The sequence below is a fragment of the Schistocerca nitens genome, chromosome 7 (assembly GCF_023898315.1).
Source record: "Schistocerca nitens isolate TAMUIC-IGC-003100 chromosome 7, iqSchNite1.1, whole genome shotgun sequence".
NCBI classification, from domain to species: Eukaryota; Metazoa; Arthropoda; class Insecta; order Orthoptera; family Acrididae; genus Schistocerca; species Schistocerca nitens.
The window spans coordinates 318,599,664-318,614,049 of record NC_064620.1 but is presented as its reverse complement, the minus strand read 5'-3'; the positions used below and the strand labels follow the sequence as shown (position 1 = coordinate 318,614,049).

The 14,386-nt window shown below is 43.5% G+C and overlaps 1 protein-coding gene across 3 annotated transcripts in view; it reads right to left on the bottom strand.

The window, feature by feature from the left end:
• Nucleotides 1-14,386, bottom strand: part of LOC126194678 (protein phosphatase 1 regulatory subunit 14C) — a 940,541-nt gene that overhangs the window by 156,480 nt on the left and 769,675 nt on the right. The gene's annotated exons all lie outside the window — the stretch shown is intronic.

The window sequence follows — 14,386 nt, the reverse complement described above, 5'->3', positions numbered from 1 at the left end:
TTCCGTACTTGTCAGCTATATTGTTTTCAGATTTCAGGTTCACATTACCGTGGCGCGAAGCCTCACGCGAACGTTGGCTCAGCTCTTCACGAGCGGCGTCGAAGCAGTTTCCATAACTTGATTAGATATCTCCAAGGTACGTTACCAATCGCCGTCGTCCTTCAATGCGAGAGGCACTGATGTGAGTGAATACGGGAGAATAAACCGCCCATCACCGACAGTCAGGCGGGAACACTACTGATCAGAGTATCGCCACAAATATTGCGTTCGAAAATTTCTTTTGTAATTTTTTTTCTTCTTGTAGGCAGACTTTTATGACTCTGACTGCCTGCCTTATTTCCATTCGCCGTAATTCTAATTTCGAGTACAGGGTCAATTTCAAGATGAAAATTTTGTGTGTAAGCACATTAAACAAATAATTATTCGAATAAAAAACTTTTAAATGTAACGTTCTTAAAACGGTCTAAAAAGTATGAACTAATTTCTCCTAGTCCCATACAGATTCCTAACCTTATACATACAGTCTTGAAAATGTAAGCTTGTGAATTTTTAATAGCTATGACAAGACTTCCCAAATTTGTAACGAAAAACGAGGGGCGCTTGCAATGATTAGTTCAGCTAAGTAATAAACAATTTTACTGCACTGCAAATAATATGAACTGTCGTCTGGTTTTTCTCAACGACGGCTAGTCTCTACCCTCCTTAGTTGTTACCCATTGAAAACGCCCCACGTTTTTAGTTTTAAATTTTAGAAGTATTGTTAAAACTATAAAAAATTCACATACAAAGTTTTTCACGGCTATCCGTATGGAGTTAAGAATATGTATGAGACTAGGAGAAATTACTTTGAACTTTAAGTCCGTTTTAAAAACGTATTATATTAAAAAGGTTTTTATTCGAATAACTATTTTCTCATTTTTAGTCTTTAATATGTGAAAGTTTTCAGTCGATTTCAAACATCTGGTTAGATTATACAACAAAGAAATGTGGTAAGCTTCTGGTTTGTTCTAGTTTCTCTTCACCTGAGTTCTTTCCATGCATGTCTCGCGAAAACACCGTGAAAGCAAAAATTACAGAAATACTAGCTCACACAGAGGCTTACTAGTAATCGTTCTTACAGCGAAACATTCGCAACTGGATCAGGAAAAGTGGTAAATGGTAGTCTTATAGAAAGTACCCTCCGCCACACACCAGAAAACAGTGAGTTAATATTGCGCTGTCACCCAGGCCTGACCTATGTTTAAGTTTCAGCTCTCTAGCTTGTCGAGAAATTAGTTTAAAATCAATTAAAAAGTTTGTACCGAACAGAAAACAAACAAGAAAGGGACCTAATAAGAACATGTTAAAAAGGTGAGTAGTGCTTGGTTTATTCCCAAGCAGAAGAAAAGTTCCTGGTCTCTGTACACTTCAAAGCCCAAGAGGTGATGACTTGAGGAGTCTGCCACATACCACACAGCAGTCGGTATGCGTCGAGTATTCTCATTAAATAAGACACTCGGTCTGAGTGAGAAATAAGGTTACCATTTTCTTGTCATTGCTGCGATTGTTTAAACTTCGACGTTTTTTCTCGCGCGCGTGAAACTGCACATTGTAGTTTAGTTTGGGATTAGGAATGGTTCTGCCGATCGGTGTGGCCGAGCGGTTCTAGGCGCTTCAGTCTGGAACCGCGTGACCACTACGGTCGCAGGTTCGAATCCTGCCTCGGGCATGGATGTGTGTGATGTCCTTAGGTTAGTTAGGTTTAAGTAGTTCTAAGTTCTAGGGGACTGATGACCTCAGATGTTAAGTCCCATAGTGCTCAGAGCTATTTAGGAACGGTTCTACGCTGTGAGTTACCTACGGATTTTTTTTTTCTCTTCAAACTACACGAGTCCACTTTGAAGCTCACACAACATACAGAAAGCCTCCTCAGCCGAGGTCGGTAAAGAACGGTAGGGCAGTGGCGTTCGACTGGAAGGCTGGTTGTACCGATCACGGCAGAGAACACATTTCTGTCGCCATTCACTGACAGGTGAGACCTACAGAGGGGCTGGAGTGCACAGTTTCTGGTCATCAGATTCTACACCGAACTCCCCTGTTAAATGCGAGTCGTCTTCGCGACGTTTCACGTTGTGAGGGTATGTGAAGTGTTGACAGCAATCAGCCTGTCGTTTGGGGACGTTACGCTCGGCAGTCGTCTTGCTGTTACTCGTGACGAGTGCCTAAACAAGTTAGCAAACAATATTACTCGTCGTAGCATTGGAAAGTAGGATGAACACTGTAGCAACACAGAACACGTTGTCGTAGAAACGTACACGAAATTAACGATTTTTCCTTCGTCGGGGACCACAACCATAAGGTAACGGCCGCATTCAGATCTCATAATGCGACGAACGGTGTACATGACTACGCATATGTTGTAATATTCTGACAATGACCTCACATTCAGATATTTAGGATATTTGATGACTGTTTAACCTTTGCAGTTGATAATGGCTATAGCCGCGGAGATGGCGATAGTGTAGTAGTGATGATTAATAATAAACTTAACAGTCAAATCGCGGCGCTTTTTCACTAAATAAGAAAAAAGGCCTTACGTGATTGGTTATGACAGACGCGAAGCAGCCGCAGCAAGCATTTTTTTTTATTTACTAATTTGTCATTCAGTTGGTCAACTATACTACCATCAAGAAATACAAACTCTATTTCTGGGCAAACGTTTAAACTAACGATTAGAATGCGGTAAGGGCAACAAACTGTTCTACTCTTTACAGTCATTCACGTACATCAGATGACATCTGAAACGGGCGTTAAAGTACTAGAAGCGGTTTGATTGTGTGTGTCCTATACAGGGTAGTCTCGGGTTGTCGTGTTAAGGAAAAGACTGCTGCATTCGCTGTATCCTACATGATATTCCGTAAAACTGTACTCCACAGACGGTTTCTTAGAGAGCTGGTCTGGCGGGCGTGATATCGAGGCACCCATACCATTACGAAAATGTAAGCTCGGTTTGAAAATTCTTAAATATTCCATTTCCAGATGGATGAAGACTGTAACTGACAGATCTCTTGTCTTGCCGTATGGTCTATGGGCAATGGTCATTCACGTTTGCCACCAGTATCCCCGGCGCCAATATACGACAGGAAGGACACTTTATTGTATGATTACATGATTGCAGAACAATAACTGGAAGCAGTTAATTCCACAAAATATCTAGGAGTATGCGTACGGAGAGATTTAAAGTGGAACGACCACATGAAATTCATCACAGGAAAGGCAAATGCCTAACAGATTCAACGGAAGAATTCTCAGGAAATGTAGTCCAATAAAAAAAATTAAAAAAAAGTCGGGAGTCTGTGCATGGATAGCCCAGTTGGTAGGGCCCTTGCCCGCCAAAGGCGAAGGTCCCGGGTTCGAGTCCCAGTCCGGCGAACAGTTCTAATGTCCCAGGAAGTTTCAACTCCACACATCTTTTATGGTATTAAGATACGGTGGTTTAGCAGGCCAGTGAATGTACGATAGGATACTTGAGTGCTGGCCAATCCTGGAACACCTAAGTATGTTCTTGTGAAGACGACAGCCGTCGTCCTGGAGGGAGGGAGTATTCACAGAGCACTCATCACGATGGCGGAGAAGCGACGGCAGCGCTCGGTCAACGTGAATGTTTAAATAAACATCCTGGTTCTTGTTAACGGGAACGTGAATGAGCCCAAGTCGCTGTACGAAAAATAATCCCCCACCCCCTAAGAACATCAAAGAACCATCTTAGGCGGCTTGAAGGTCACAACGGGACGTCGGTGCACTCGACGGCTTGCATCATTTGAAACGAGACGACAGCTCAGTTCGTCACATTACACTACACGCCTTCAGTCAGCTAATGTTCAGTTTGTGTGTTGTTGGCCTACTGACGACGTGTAGCTTTACGTTCCATTGTGAGCAACGGTTTGTAGCGAAGTACCCTTCTACAGAAGTACGAGAGCGTGCTGAAAAGTAACGCCTCCGAATTTTTTTTATGTGAAAACTATTAAAGCTTTTTAAACAAACATTCTACATCTGTGTTCTTAATGTCTACTTATTTATTTCTCTCGCTCTGGGGGCAAACACATTTCTCACTAGATACCAGTTTGTTGACACCACCATTGTAGAGTCTCCCTTGTTTGACGGACCCACAATTTCTCCTCTACTTGCACGGCCTAATAACTATCAAAGTCGAAGTCCTCGAAGGTATTCTTTGAATTTTGCAAACAGATGAAAATCGGATGGGACCAAGTCGGCACTGTATGGAGGATGATTCTTGGGTTCACGTCAAGACGTCGCATTGTTGGAGATATCGGCGCGCTAGTGTCGTCTAGCACTATCATGCTGAAGGGTAGGGTGCTCCACGTGTAGACGTATTCTTCGAATTTTGAGCTCCATTACGGCACGCTGTTTCTCATGCACCGACATAGTTACGTTACAGCCCACCATGTTTCACGGTATAGCTCGGTGCTCTCTAGCGGCAGAAGGCTGCAAATATGTTCACATGAAGAATAAAAATGTAGAATATTAATCACGGTTATTTTATTTAAAAAGCTTTAAGAGCTTTCACATATAAAAAATTCGGAGGCATTACTTTTCAGCACGCCCTCGTCACTCCAGGCAGCTGCCTTCGCACTGTTAGTTCGCAAACTACGGGATGGACGTACGATCACGCGTAGCAGAAACTGCAGTCACGAAACCGATTCTCACTGACAAGCGTGACATTCTTCTCCCGTCCCCAAGAATTACGGTCTTTTTACGACTATTGTTCTTGGGCCTTATTACATGGCTAGGAGTAATACAAAGATCGACGCGTGAAGCATACAAAATCCTCCACCGTCGTACCTTAGCAAAGGATCTTGCCACGAGGAAATTTCTGGTCCAATGTAAAATTGTCAAACGGGTCGGAAGTTTCTATCCAGTCACTCGTTGACCAGACTGATGTGGCAATAGAGGACAGAAAATGAAAGCTGAAGCTTTAAATAGCGCCTTTAAGAAACTGTTCACGCGGGAGTATAGCACAAACATGCCATTCTTTGTCCGACGCACAGACTACCGTATGGAGGACATCATAGTAGGTGTCCCTGGCCCACAGAAGCAACTGGAAGAGTCCGGATGGAATCACAATTCGGTTTTACAGCATTGTCCCCTTACCTACCTTGCATTTATTGCCAGTCTTGCCCAGCATAAAGTCCCAAGCGATTGGGAAACAATACAGGTGACACCCGTATACAAGGGTGAAAGAAACCGCAATATTACAGACCGATATCCTTAACATCGGTTTGCTGAAAAATTCTTGAATATTTTACCACTTCGAATACAATAAAGGCCGGCCGCGGTGGCCGAGTTGTTCTAGGCGCTTCAGTCCGGCACCGCGAGACTGCTACGATCGCATGTTCGAATCCTGCCTCGGGCATGGATGTGTGTGATGTCCTTAGTAGTTCTAAGTTCTAGGGGACTGATGACCTCAGATGTTAAGTCCCATAGTGCTTAGAGCCAATACAATAAACTTCCTTGAGACTGAAGACATTCTATCCCAAAACGAGCACGGTCATACAAAGCATCGCTCGTGCGAAACTCAGCTTGCCCCTTTCTCACATGATATCCTGCAACTATGGGTGAAGGGCAACAGGCAGATTCCATATTCCTACATTCCACTGGACACCGTCTCCCTCGACAGTGTGTTAACAAAGGTACGAGCATACGGAATAGGCTCCCAGATTGGCTCGAAGCCTTCTTAAGTAATAGAACCTAGTGAGTCGTTCTCGACAGCCAGTGTTCATAAGAGACAAGGGAGTACCTCAGGGAAATGTGATGGGGCAGCTCTTACTTTTTATATACATAAATGATCTGCGAACAGGGTAGGCAGCAATCTGCGTCTGTTTGCTGATGGTACTGTGGTGTACAGGAAGATATCGTTGTTGAGTAACTATGGGAGACATAAGATGACTTAGACAAAACTTCTAGTTGGCGTGATCAATCTCTAAATGTAGAAATATGCAAGTTTTGCAGACGAATACGAAAGTATTAGTAGTTTGCTGCTTTACACAGTTACATTGATTAAAAATCTAGGCGTAGCGTTGCAAAGCTATATGAACTGGAACGAAGACGTATGGACGGTATTAGGGCTCAAATGGTTCAAATGGCTCTGAGCACTATGGGACTTAACATCTGAGGTCATCAGTCCCCCGGAACTTAGAACTACTTAAACCTAACTAACCTAAGGATATCACATACATCTATGCCCGAGGCAGGATTCGAACGTGCGACCGTAGCAGTCGCGCGGTTCCGGACTGAAGCGCCTAGAACCGCAGCCGGCCGGTATTAGGGAAGCCGAATAGTCCATCTCGGTTTACTGGAAGAATTTTACGCAAGTGTGGTTCATCTGTAAAGGAGACCGCGTATAGAATACTAGTGTGATCCATTCTTTAACAACGCTCGAGTGTTAGGGATCCCCACCAGATAGCATTAAAGGAAGACATAGGAGCAATTGAAAGGTTGGCTGCTACAAATGTTACCGGTAGTTTCGAACAACACGCAAATATTACGCAGATGCTTCGGGGACTGAAATGGGAGTCCCTGAAGAAAACACGACTCTCATTTCGCGAAACACTATTGAGAAAATTTAGAGAACTGGCATTTGAAGCTGACTGCAAAACGATTCGACTGCCAGAAACATTCCGCGTCAGTATCACGAAGATAAGAGAAGTTAGAGCTGGTACGGAGGCATAAGACAGTCGTTTTTCCCTCGCTCCAGGTGGAAGAGGGAATGGAAATGACTAGTAATCGTACAAGGTACCCTCTGCCGTGTATCTTATGGTGACTTGCAGAGCGTGTCTGCAGATATGGATCCGTTGTAGGCAACACGTTGGGCAGTGCACACTGATACACCAATAAACCTGGGAACTAGTTTCACTGAGTGGTCATGGGCACGTCCGAACACGCTAGCTTTTCTCTCCCATTCTGTTGCGTCAATTTATTTTACTCCGCTGAGCCTAATATTAAATCGGACTTCCTTTTGTCCAGCGCAGTGCAGGAACACGACGTTGTACGGACTGAACAAGTCGTTCGAAGTCCCCTGCAGAAATATTGAGCCATGCTGCATTCATAGTCGCCCATAATTGCGAAAGTGCTGACGGTGCAGGATTCTGTACACGAACTGACCTCTCGATTAGTGTTCGACAGGATTCATGTCGCGCGTTGTGGGTGGCCAAATACCAAATACTTCGCTCGAATTGTCAGGAAGGTTCTTCGAACGATTCGCCAACTATTGTGGCCCAGTGACATGTCATCCAAAAAATTCTTTCGCTTTTTGGAAACATCAAATCTATGCATGGCTGCATAAGGTCTCCAGGTAGCCGAACATAACCACTTCCGGTCAATGATCGGTTGGAACAGACGACCCATTCCATTCCATGCAAACACAACCCACACCATTATGGCGCCACCACCAGTTTGAACACTGCCTTGTTGACGACTTGGGTCCATGGCATTTGTGGCGTCTGCGCCACACTCTAACCGTACCAACAGCTCTTACCAACTCAAATCGGGACTCACCTGAACAGGCTACTGTTTACCGGTCGTCCCTTGTCCAACCAATATGGTCACGAGCCCAAGAGAGGCGCTGCAGGCGAAGTCTTGCTGTAAGCAAAGACAGTCGCATCTGTCGTCTGCTGCCATAGCCCATTGACGCCAAACTTCATCGCACTTTGATATCTGCGATTATTTCACACAGAGTTGCTTGTCTGTTATCAACGGACACCTCTACGCAAAAGCCGTTGCTCTCGGTCGTTAAGTGGAGGCCATCGGCCACTGCGTTATTCGTGGTGAGAGGTAATGCCTGAAATTTCGCATTCTCGGCACACTCTTGAAACTGTGGATCTCGGAACATCGAATTCCCTAAAGATTTTCGAAATGGAATATCCCAGGTGTCTAGTTCCAACTACCACTCCGCTTTCGATGTCTGTGAATTCCCGTCGTGCGGCCATAATCAAGTTAGAAATCTTTTCGCGTGAATCACCTGGATACAAATGACATGCCCGCCAATGCACTGATCTTTTATACCTTGCGTATGCGATACTACCGCCATTTGCACATAGCTATTCCATGTCTTTCGTCACATCAGCATATTATACCATCGATCCTTTCTTTCTACGCGGATGCTCATCATATCCCAAGTCTTACGGGAATCAGGCACTGCGAGGAAGTGGTCCATGGGTGGGTGTAGCCACGTCAGTAGTGAGTAACAGGCTGAGAATTTGGGTAGGAAGGGAAGCATACTCGCCTCGGTGAGGGCAACCGCTCGAGTGAAGAGGAAAATACGGGGTCGAGACCCGGTTCGGCACAAATTATCAAGTGTTACCTGTGACACATTTCATTGCCCATGTGTGGTTAACGTCATTAAAACCTTTGTACTTACATCGGTGGTAGAAAGCCACATCATTGTCTGGTACCTGTCGCAAACCATGTACAGGATTCCAAAGTGATCACACGATCTTTCAAGTGGATCGTAATATTTTTTCCAGTGAACTTCCTCTATGGGACGAATCGGATCACTGATTCAATTTTGGATAGCCATGTAAATTCTGGCGGCACGCCACACCGCTGAGAACATGTGGCCACCATACGGCGCGCCGGTGACCGCCCCCATCCCAGATCGGGGCCGCCTCTATCAGACGCCATTATCGCTGTTTGCGTTTGCAGACCCGCCGATAAAAGCGCGCCCTTTTACGTACGCGGCCTGTGTTGGCGCACTTGTTTCATATGGGTGCGTCCGCGCTCCTCCCGTGATTAATGTGGAATATGCGGAAGCTGTCGCGCGGATTTGCGTTTCGTGCCGACTGTATGTGGCAACGGTGACTGTCGAAATGCGATTGGCAGAATATTTTATCACCAGAGTGTGGTGTGGCGCTAGACGTCAGTCTGTAGGCTACGGTACATCATCATTATTAAAAAAAAATCTATATACTACTGTGGAGAACCCATATGTCGGGGAATATACCGGGTGATCAAAAAGTCAGTATAAATTTGAAAACTTAATAAACCACGGAATAATGTACATAAAGAGGTAAAAATTGACACACATGCTTGGAATGACACAGGATTTTATAAGAAAAAAAAAAGTATTGCTAGACGCGTGAAAGATGTCTTGTGCGCGTCGTTTAGTGATGATCGTGTGCTCAGCCGCCACTTTCGTCATGCTTGGCCACCCAGGTCCCCAGACCCCAGTCCGTGCGATTATTGGCTTTGGGGTTATCTGAAGTCGAAAGTGTATCGTGATCGACCGACAACTCTAGGGATGCTGAAAGACAACATCCGACGCCAATGCCTCAACATAACTCCGGACATGCTTTACAGTGCTGTTCACAACATTATTCCTCGACTACAGCTATTGTTGAGGACTGATGGTGGACTAATAAAACCCCATGTCAATCCAAGCATGTGTGACAATTTGTACCTCTCTATCTACATTATTCCGTGATTTATTCAGTTTTCAAATTTATACTGACTTTTTGATCACTAGGTGTTTCACAAACATGCTTTTATTAAAATTGTCACTATCGCACTACATATAAATGCAATAACTGCTGTTACGTAGAAGTCGAAAAGTGTATAAACATGAAAAATTTACTTTACCGGCTTATTACAAGGTAATGTGTGTCACAGCCATGGTGTGCACATTTCAGTCACATAATTCCTACCTGTAAGTCACGCTTATAGGAATAACTATGAACAGCGCCCAAAGAAGCAAGCCCTGGCTTATGCATTTGAGTATGAACGGGTGTGTACTAATTAGAACACTAAAAATAAGGATACAAAATCATTATTTGTGAGCTTTGATTTTTTTTTTTTTTTTTTTTTTTGCGCACAGGTTGTATAAACTATAGATACAGTCAGAGAACAGAGTAACAAAATTGTGGAAATTCTTGGCGCTACAGTCATGCACGTGGTGCTGGACTTCAAAATATAATTTGAAGGCCCAAGTGATTATAACTTTTTATAAAATTGAAAGATTTTTTTGGGTGGAAAGCATTGTCGAAATAACAACAGAATGCATGCGAAATCTCGTAAAGCACTACGACAAATTTTCAAATTTGAACGCCAACTACGTGGAAAATAACTAGGATATCAAAACACGTTGCAAAATAAGCTTTCTTTTATTATTTGTAATAAAAATACCTGGAGAAACAAAGGTTCTTTACGTATAGAATGACCCTCGCGTTTCACCACTACTACTTAAATAAGTGCGTATCATCACAAGTCGCCGTGCTCACTACTGAGCGTCGTGACTCCACGAACCAACCGTTTCCGTCCAAGACGGTTACCAACTTCTTTTACAACCCGCTGAAGAGCTAGATCCAAGATCATCTCGATTTCATCACCACCTATTTGCTGCTCTTCCTCACGGTCTCTTGGCCTCGATTTTTCCTTCAATGGTTATTTTCTATCGAGTTCCTCAAGAATGGACAGATTCGTTGTTCAGTTCATTTTATGCGCAGCATCTTGAGCCAGCACCAAAGCTCAAATGGTTCGATACACTATTTGTCTCTGGCTTTAAGGGTCCATGTCACGCAACCATAAAAGAAGACGGAAAACACGAGTGTTTCAACACGCCGATCCCTTGCGGTGTTCGTTACTGCTCTGTTCTGCCAGATCTTGGTGAGCTGCTTCATAGCCACTCACCCTAGCGTCTTCATATCTCATTTTTATTGCTTCCCATGTCACATATGGTTGACCAAAGATGGATGAAAGATCTATGAGCTGAACCTGGACTCGTGTATCAGTTATCATGTGTTTGGACTTGCTGACATTGAGGTCCAATCCATATGATAGAGTAATGTCCATTACTTTTGCTATAGATCGGGAAGTTGGTCTTTTCTGTTGGCTAAAAGCATAGTGTCATCAGTAAATCGGAGGTTGTTAATAGTACTACCACTAATTGAGATGCCTGTAGTCCAGCCATCAAGAGCCTGTCTAATGACATGTTCTGCAGAGATGTTGTACAGTTGGAGGGAAAGAACACAACCCTGTCTGACACTTTTTGATACACTGAAGAAATCAGACGTGCCCGCACTTGTCTTCACAGCTGCGAAGTGGTTACTGCATAGACTTTTGAACAGCGCTGTGAAGTGTGGTAGGACACCGAACTTTGCCAGTACCTGCCACAACTTTTCCCAGAAAACGCAGTCAAAGGATTTCCTATGGTTCAAATGGCTCTGAGCACTATGGGACTCAACTGCTGAGGTCATTAGTCCCCTAGAACTTAGAACTAGTTAAACCTAACTAACCTAAGGACATCACAAACATCCATGCCCGAGGCAGGATTCGAACCTGCGACCGTAGCGGTCTTGCGGTTCCAGACTGCAGCGCCTTTAACCGCACGGCCACTTCGGCCGGCGGATTTCCTATAGTCAAGGAAGCAGATGAAGACAGAAACACAAAACTATCGTGATTTCTCGGTTATATGGCGAGAATCTGTGCACGAGTTCCTTTTGCTTCAAGAAAACCTGCTTGTTCTGTAGATATGTGAGGCTGAATGTATGGTTTCAAACGCTGGTTCAGGATATAGAGCAAGATTCTACTTTCGTGGGATAAGAGAGCAAAGTTTCTGGAGATGGAGGAGGTTCTGATTGATCCTTTCTTATGTAGTGGGGTGAAGAGAGACTTCGACCCGTCTTCTGGCAATTCCCCGGTTTCCGATATTCTTGTACACGTTTAATGCAGCACATCAACACCTGCCTGCCCCATTTCTTTGATCACCTCAATAGATATATTGTCTAGGTCAGAGGATTTATGTTTATTCTGATGTACTGCTTTTCTATTTCGCTGTGTACGGTCGTAGGTTCCAAGATAAGTTGGTCAACTGCTCGACTTTCCCTACTATTGTTTGATTCAGAAAAGAGCCTTTCACAGTACTTTTTCCATCTCTCAACAGCTTCTTCCTTGTGTCCCATAGGGTGCCATTCTCATCATCTACAACACCTGTACGAGGATAAAATTTACCGGTGATGCTTTTGAGTTTTTTGAAGACATGACGTACTTGATTGTGATTATGATGTTCTGTCTCATCACAGATACCGTCAATGAAGATAATAAATACATGTATGGTGCAGAAAATCGGTAGAATGCAGTAGTAATCGCCATTTTTATTGTCCAAAAAGTTTCAACCTGTTAAACAAATAATAATGATAGAGCTGTAAAATACATTTCCCTCTTCTAGACTGATAGGCCTAGCTGCATTATTGGCTAAAATTTATGTTTTAGTGTTTTTCGTCCTCTCATACACGACAATTTACGGTTAATGCTCGACAGCCGAACGACCACTAAGACGCACACCAAATCCTAGAGTGAGACCTTACCGCTATGCCACACTTTTATGAGCACGTGTCAGGTAGGTCATAGCCGTGCAGGCTTTCGAGGTCACGATACTGACTCGGCGACCGCCACAAGTTTCAGCCATATTCGGTAAACACCGCCTGTAAATCAACGACAACGGACACCACCTTAAAAGCAAATAGAACGCGCGTATGTCGGTCCGAATACATGTGTATGGGCATATTGGGAAAGCCACTTCCTTCCGTCTGAACCACCTGCTACGTATATTCGAGAATATTTTTCCACCAAGTGCCATATCAATTTGTGCTCTTGCCGTCAGTTACGTCGCTCATTTATTTTATTTTGTATTCACTGTATGACAACCGCATAACATTTCCTCATGAATAGTTTCACTTCACTTCCATCTCTCCTTCTAGGTACCTTCACCACCTCCTCATTCCTTAGCGCACCAGACAAAGCAAAGCAGTCTCTGCAGTTCACTTCGATAAAAACGGCTGAGATGCACAGTAAACACCACCTCTCGAAATAATTACTAGAGTAGCGGTTAAGCTTATTAAAAAAATTCTACAAGGGCGAAGTAAAATGCACAAAAACACAACACGTGCCAACTTTTTAGCTGTTGCCTCTTGCAGACAAGGTAATTACGGTTGAGAGCCAATTAAAATGAGTTATGCACTTTGCTGGGCAGAAATTTGTAAAATTAAATAAAAACTGGACTACGGCAAGGCTTAAGTAATCCAAAGTTTTCGTTTGCTCTCTCTCTCTCTCTCTCTCTCTCTCTCTCTCTCTCTCACCCACACACACAAACAAGCAACGTACACGTATCAGCAGGAAGTACGAAAGACAGAATTTTAGTGTATCCACGGGTAAACGACTAGAATCGCGTTCTGTTAAAAGCAAATAAACAAAAGCAGTTGTCCGAAGAGTGCTCTCTCGTTGTTGAAAATAAACAAAATGGAGTTTCAAATGTTTTTACTGCTAATCAGATCGGTGCTACGTGTTCCTGTAATTTCAGGGAATACGTGGCTTCAGTGTTGCGAAGTACTGACACATCCTAAAAAATGATTTTAATAACCAAGACATGGTTTCGTCGGGGTGCCTGGATTTTGTTTCTACATTTCGGATAAACACGAATGTTCCATAACCTATTATAATGCGTTCTCACAATTTTAGATGTCAGAGTCGTGGTCCTCAATTGTACACCTAAAATTAATGTATGTTGTTACTAATGAAAATTCAGCAATTTTGACTGTCACTAATTTCAATGGAATCAAAACCACTGCATTGACAGCGTAGGACTGTCTTCTAAGTAGGCAGTAACGTAATCGCCTGCAGGCCGTTGTGCTACATCCACATACACACTCCACAAACTAATGTACAATGCATTGTCCTACTGCCAGCCATTCACTTTCAGTTGGCAAACGGAGCGAGAGAATCCTATATGCTACAGTACGAGAACTGATTTCTCTTATGTTCTGTTCGTGGCCGTTATGTGAGATCTTGCAGTTTGTAGTAAATGATAGTTCGCAAAAATTCTTACATAAGTTTTAGCGAAAAAATCGTCGTCATCAGAGCAAGGATTCTTATCTAAGCTCACGGAGAATTTGCGTGCTCAACACTATTGTACTGATCGAGCTGACCGATAACGCATCTAGCAGTACGCCTCTGAATTGCTTCAATGTTTTCCTTTGATTGGATCTGTTGGGGATTCCTGACACGCTGGCAAGTACTGAATAAAGGGTCACATAAGCGTCCTGTGCGCAGTCTTGTAGTCTTCTTTACACCTGCGTTACACTTTCCCTGAAGTCTCGCAATAAAATGTAGTCAGCCACTCGCCTTCCCTACAATTGATCTTACGTGCTCGTTCCATTTCCATCATTTAGCAACATAAGGACTAGATGTTTAATTCACATAACTGAAAATGGCTCTGAGCACTATGGGGCGGGATAAGAACCCGCTATTGTTTGGCTACCGATAATTCGCTCTACCTCATTTATCTCGTTTCAGAAAGCAAAAAGAAGTATAATATGTATACTAACATAATTAGACAAAT